The sequence below is a fragment of the Micromesistius poutassou genome, assembly GCF_964030765.1.
Source record: "Micromesistius poutassou genome assembly, chromosome: 16".
In the NCBI taxonomy this organism is placed as follows: domain Eukaryota; kingdom Metazoa; phylum Chordata; class Actinopteri; order Gadiformes; family Gadidae; genus Micromesistius; species Micromesistius poutassou.
This window is the reverse complement of record NC_140286.1, coordinates 14,779,677-14,786,011: the sequence shown is the minus strand read 5'-3', so window position 1 is coordinate 14,786,011 and position 6,335 is coordinate 14,779,677. Positions and strand designations below refer to the sequence as shown.

At 48.8% G+C, this 6,335-nt stretch overlaps 1 protein-coding gene across 1 annotated transcript in view; it reads left to right on the top strand.

The window, feature by feature from the left end:
• The first annotated feature begins 199 nt into the window (after positions 1-199).
• Positions 200-6,335, top strand: part of gng12a (guanine nucleotide binding protein (G protein), gamma 12a) — a 29,768-nt gene continuing 23,632 nt past the window's right edge. The window contains exon 1 of the mRNA XM_084481601.1: positions 200-502. The gene's annotated coding sequence lies outside the window, so the exon portion shown is untranslated. The remainder of the gene's footprint in view (positions 503-6,335) is intronic.

Here is a 6,335-nt window from a genome sequence, read left to right as displayed (position 1 = left end):
CATCAACATAGGGCCTATAAAACTGCTAGGATTTCTAGGTAAAGTATACTATAAAAGCTCTATAAATCGCGCTCCACCACATCTCTACCTTCTGTTCTCTGATCCTCCGCTAGGGGTCGTGGCATCTGGCTTTATCCAACCGACCGAGTTCGGCTGTTCTAGTCACGAAGCCTCAACTGGAAGAAAATAAGCCCTGGTGAGGAGACGGCCAGTTAAACCGGGGAGAAAAGTCAACGATAATTAAAGATTACAGATAAGCAGTGAGAGTAGAGTAGGCAGCAGTGTTGAAGTCGACCGCTTCCATCCCTCTCTCGGTGTAAACACATTAATCCAGTTTTGACTCTCCGCGTACCGGAGTGGGAGCCAGGTCCCCTCCCAGTGTGTTGACGGATCCAGCTGAGCTCCAGGGGACGGAGACACCGACAGGAGGCTGATCGCTGACCCGGACAGGAGCTCCAGGGGAAGAAGACACCGACAGCAGGCTGATCGCTGACCCTGACAGGTAAACGGGCCGAGGGTCTGGGTGCCTGGGAGCAACAGGTTTGCACTGACTGACACACTGATTTCCTTGAACCTTACTGTCTGTCACAAGTTGTTATGTTGTTCCATGTATTTGCCAACAAGCAATGGGGCCATTATAGTATTTTAACTGAACATATATATTTTTTATTATGTCGTCTTTCGACTGTGGTTTGGGTGAAAGTGCTCGCATGCAACAGGTGATTGAACGACTCGACTCTGTGTTATTCCGTCGGATCATGTTTTTCCTCCCAGTCCTATTTGTCCACATGCCCCACCTACATCTTATGAAGCAGGCTTTAATGTGTACATAATACAGTCTGTTTTGTTTCCCACCCTATATTCTGACTAGTAGCTGAACCTTGGCGATGCGACCACTCCTTTCCTAGTAAGGATTTATGTAATCCACGTACTGTAACGTTGATCACTTCCAGTTCGGCCAGATTGTTTGTAGTTCACAAGACCCCATGAGACATGGATCATTTGCCTTAAACTGATGGTTAAAATCGAAGGACCCACACACAGGGACAGTGGCTATGATGTTTACATGCAACATCATCCCAGCAACTGTCGTTGTCCCCCGGGCCATTAGGGAAGGACAGAACACAGACAGGCCATTGATAAGTCCAACTCATTAGTACCCTATCCACTGCCATCATCTCTCTCTCTCTCTCTCTCTCTCTCTCTCTCTCTCTCTCTCGCTCTCTCGCTCTCTCTCTTCCCCTCTCTCTCTCTTCCCCTCTCCAGATTATAATGGCTTTATTGGCATGGTAACAGACATTTAAAAATAAGACGCAACATTGTAATAAACTAAATTATTAGATATAGAATGGAATGTCTTCACCAATCTCTCTCTCTCTCCCTCTTTCGCTGTCTGTCTTTCTGTGTCTCTGTTTCTCTCTCTCTCAATCGTTCCCTCTCTCTCTCCAAATTGAAATGGCTTTATTGGCATGGTAACAAACATTAAAAAATAAGACGCAACATAATATTAAACTAGATGAATAATTAACTATTTTCGGAGACTAGGTCATAGAATGACGTGTCTGTCTGTCTCTTTCGCTGTCTGTCTGTCTGTCTCTCTCTCTCTCTCTCTCTCTCTCTCTCTCTCTGTCTCTGTAGCTCTCTCTCTCTCCATTCAGAGCAGTGGGCTGGCAGACCCTCTGCATTCACAGTTAGGGTGACATAATGCCTGCATTGCTCCCTATAAGACCGGTGTTTATTGTGAAAAAAGTGAATTGTGTCTTCAACTCTGCGTCCGGAACAGGTCCCTTTATGTTCAATGCAGTGTGATGTGTGAGAAAGAGCAAGAGAGAGGTGTGGATGGTGTGTGTGTGTGTGTGTGTGTGTGTGTGTGTGTGTGTGTGTGTGTGGCGGGGGGGAGGGGAATCTCCCGAATCTCCCGAATTTCTTCATCTGATATTCGGGAATCTCAGATAGAGAAATATGCAATCAGTTTTTTGTAGGTCTTGGTTGTACTAACTCACCCACTCTCTCACTTACTCACTCACTCACTCACTCACTCACCCACTCATCCAAACACACTCACTGGCATCCTCATCTGTTGCACTTTGACCTTTCTCTCCCGGTGACCTGAGTGGATGACTGATGCGTCGTGTACGTAACTGCCGTGTCTAATCTTGTCAAAGCGTGCGCGGTGAACGACAACGCCGCCCGCTGCGCTGTGCCTCGCAGCCAACCCTGAGCCGCTGCATTCATTCATCAGCTCATGGACCACCCGTTCACCATCACAGTAACCCCCCCCCCCCCCCCCTACGTCTTAGGGCCTTTGCCATTCCGTGATGCATTAGGAGCATTCAAATGTGGGGTAGAAAACGTAACAGTGTGAGTGTTAAAGCGCCACAAAGGGGTTGGTGTGGTCTCAGCTGGGCGCTCAACTGGGAGTTTCCAAGGAAATCGGAGTCTATTGGGACATTTCCTCTTTCGGCTTCGCGATGAGACACCCCCGCTGCCCCACCCTTTCGTACACATGCACGCACACACACGCATACGCACGTCTTACCATTGAGTCATTTGGCAGACGCTTTTATCATAAGTGACTTACATGTGGTTCGGATCCACAGCCTTGATGAGCATGTGTGTGTTGGGGCGACTTACTGGATTGGGGTGCGGGGAGCCCTGCAGCATGGAGGGAATGCACCCACAAGCTCTCAGCAGGATGTTGTGGACTCTCTAACCCCCCCGCGGCCCCACCCTAAGCCCCCATGTTCTTTCTTTGGCTTTTGGCGTCAGTTGCAAAGTTCCAGATCTCTGTCTAGAAGCGATCACACACACACACACACACACGCTATACAGCCGACAGTTCGTCTGTCCTTCCCTGCTCGTCTATTAGCCGCGGTCGTCTTCTCTCCATCACACAGGCCCGTCCTCTGTTTGGTGGCGTTGTTAGTGCACCACGAGACCGCCTGCGGCCCTTTTCTAGTGACTCTAACATCTTTAACGTACTAAATGTATAAAAAGAACAGTGTGTGTGTGTGTTTATGTGTGGAGCAGTTTCTTGCTGTTCCAGGGTGGGGGTGTTGGGTGGGGCCGGGTGTGGGGTGGGTGGCCCGCCCGGGTGTGGGGTGGGGTGGGGGGGAGCTGGTCATACCACGAGGCTTATGTCGGTGGGACCTCTGGTTTCCATGCAAGTTCAGCTTGGAGAAACAGTAGGGGCCATTGTTTTAACTGCTAGGTGTAGAGACATGCATGCGGTCTGCCTGCCTGTCTGTCTGCCTGTCTGTCTGCCTGTATGCCCACCAATCTGCATGTCGACCTTTCTGTCTGTCTGCCTGTCTGCCTGTCTATCTCCCTGTCTCCATGTACCTCCTTCTGCCTGACTACCTTTCTGCCTGTCTCGCTCTCTGCCTGTCTCGCTCTCTGCCTGTCTCGCTCTCTGCATGTCTACCTCTCTGCCTGGCTGTCTGGTGAAAGGATTCCATTACAGAAGCTACGTGAAGGCCAAGAATGCAGCCTGACTTGATTTGCAGCGCTGCTAGTCTTTGAGCCTGTGTGTGTGTGTGTGTGTGTGTGTGTGTGTGTGTGTGAGGGGAAGGGCTTTAATATGTTCTGTTTTCGACTGCCGGCCACTTGGTCACCGTGATTTTGTTTATGGATAAGAATGATGCATGCAGGGTTTCCTGCCGATGCAAGACATTTATGAGTGTCAGCATCCTCGTATGACATGCACGCACATACACACACACACACACACACACACACACACACACCCACACACACACACACACACATGCACACACACAGATTCTCTACAGACAGAGACAGATTTTCAGTACAGACATCTTCAAAAGTGTGTTTCTCTCAGTTAATTAACATTATGTATAATGTATAATCGTTAGTAATAACCTTTTTCTACTTCTACACTCACCCCTCTCTCTCTCTCTCTCTCTCTCTCTCTCTCTGAATCTGAGAAATCATAGGGAATTGTACAGATTGCTTCACCTTTGTTTGCCAGTGTGCGTGTACAGTATGTGGCAATCATGAGGAACCAGAGATGCTTTACCAGTTTTCTCCAGTGTAGTGCAGGCCTTTTGAATGTATTATGGTTGAGTCTTGCCTCAGTATTTGGGCTGTGTATTGTTGTTGTAGGCTTACTATGTGAGGGGGAAGAAGCTGAGCACTAGGTTGGTTCAATGTCCTAGGGGCCTCACTGTGTGAGCCTACTTGTTTAAATCCACAACAGGCATGAACTAGAATGACTGCGCTTAACGGCGCATCGTCATAGGCCAATATGCTACTGGCCCTGGAACAATTCAAATCTAAACTGCGAGTAAAACAAGAAGCATGATTATATCAGGGGTGCAGGCCTCAGGAAGCATGCCTCTGTTAGCATGTAAGCACTAATCTGATGGAGAGAAAAAACCCAGATGTGCACATTTCCACCGATCGACATCAGGAAATGGGTTGCCATGGCAACTATCTCGCCTCAATCGAGAGAGAGAGAGAGAGAGAAAAAGAGAGAAAGAGAAGGAAAGAGAGAGAGAGAGAGAGAGTTGCTGTTGAAGGAACGCTCAGTTCATGCACTTCTGTAGAGAATCACCAGGCTTAAAATTAATCAGCCAGTGAAGTGATACACACACACACACACACACACACACACACACACACACACACACACAAACACACACACACAAATACACAAATACACAAACACACACATGCCCCCCACCCTCCCTCTCCCCTCTTACAACCCTCTCTCCAGCGGTCTGTTTGGGGAGAGAGAGGAACGACAGTCAGCACAGAAACAGAGAGAGAGAGAGAGACAGGTAGAATTGAGGCTGTTGGAGAAATAGAGAGAGAGAAATAAAGGTGGAGTCAGGTTGGCAGAGAAGGAAAACGAGAGAGTAAGGTAGAATTGGGGTTGATGGAGAAAGAGGGGATGGGGATGGTTAGAATTCGTGTTAGAGAGAGCCACAGAATATTTCTTCATCACTTCCTGTTTCCTGTTCAGAGGTGCATGGCTCCTCGGAAGGGGTTCTGTATGTGGGTCAGGCTACTCTGTCTGTGGAAGGGAGTCACACACACGTCAGATTACCTGGAGTAAGAGGCACGCCGCCCTGACTCATGCGGGCATGATGGTGCTGACGACGATGTGGATGACGATGCTTGAGATTGCCTCGGCCATGATTGGATGGAGAACAGGAAGAAGATAAGGGGATTTGACGTGTTTAGAGTGTACACTTCGGACAAGCGGGTATAGTCCCTGGTAACGACGATGACGATGTCAGAGTCCCTCTAACGGAGGAAGCGTAAGCAGTCAGTTGGCAAGAATGACCTGTAGTTGAGTTCAACACTCAACCCACTTTTCTTATTGTGTGTGTGTGTGTGTGTGTGTGTGTGTGTTTGTGCGTAAATGTGTGACGTCAATAGGTGTGTCTTGTACATATTCCTGCGTATTTGTACGTATAATCATACGTTTATTTAATGTCAGGCCCATGGTGGGAACTATAGCTGTGTAAACACAGTGACTAACCACATGCTCTGTACGCTCATCCTTTGTGTGTGTGTGTGTGTGTGTGTGTGTGTGTGTGTGTGTGTGTGTGTGTGTAGCGCGTTGCATTTCAGTGAGTGGCGGGCCCCTCCCATTCAGGGATTCCAGTCAACCGGTTCAGACTAAACTAGCAGAGCATATTTAATATCCATGATGTGACGTAGCTACCCCCATCTGGCTCACCTACACCAGACAGAGGCCAGGCACATCCTGCTGGAGGCTGATTCGTCCACCCTGATGTTCACCTCTAAAGCACCATCATGTTTACATTCAGAATGGAAGGTTTGCACACAAATAGATTTATCATATCTATTCATTTCCACAACGGACAGACACAAATGTAGCGGTTCGACCACTGTAAGGAATGTAGTCATCCAGGTACTGCTTCAGATTCAGGTCGATGTATGCAGTGTCCTGCCATGCCAGGAGGCAATACTGCGGAGGAAATGACCGCGTGAACAGGGGGGACTCAGGCTGAAGCTGCGAGGGGCTTTTGGAGGTGTGGGAGTGAGCCAACAAAGCCATGGAGAGGCTAGTAGTGCATAACGGACAGTGAGAAGGAGGAGGAGAAGAAGGGGAGACTCCAACTGACAAAAGGTTATTTATATACCCCCGGCAACAATGAAGCTCACTATCATGTGACCAGCCCCACATGCAGAACCCTCTCTCTATCCCCTCTATCCTCTCTCTCTCTCTCTCTCTCTCTCTCCCTCTCCCTCTCCCCCTCTCCCTCTCCCTCTCCCTCTCCCTCTCCCTCCCTCTCCCTCTCTCTCTCTCTCTCTCTCTCTCTCTCTCTCTCTCTCTCTCT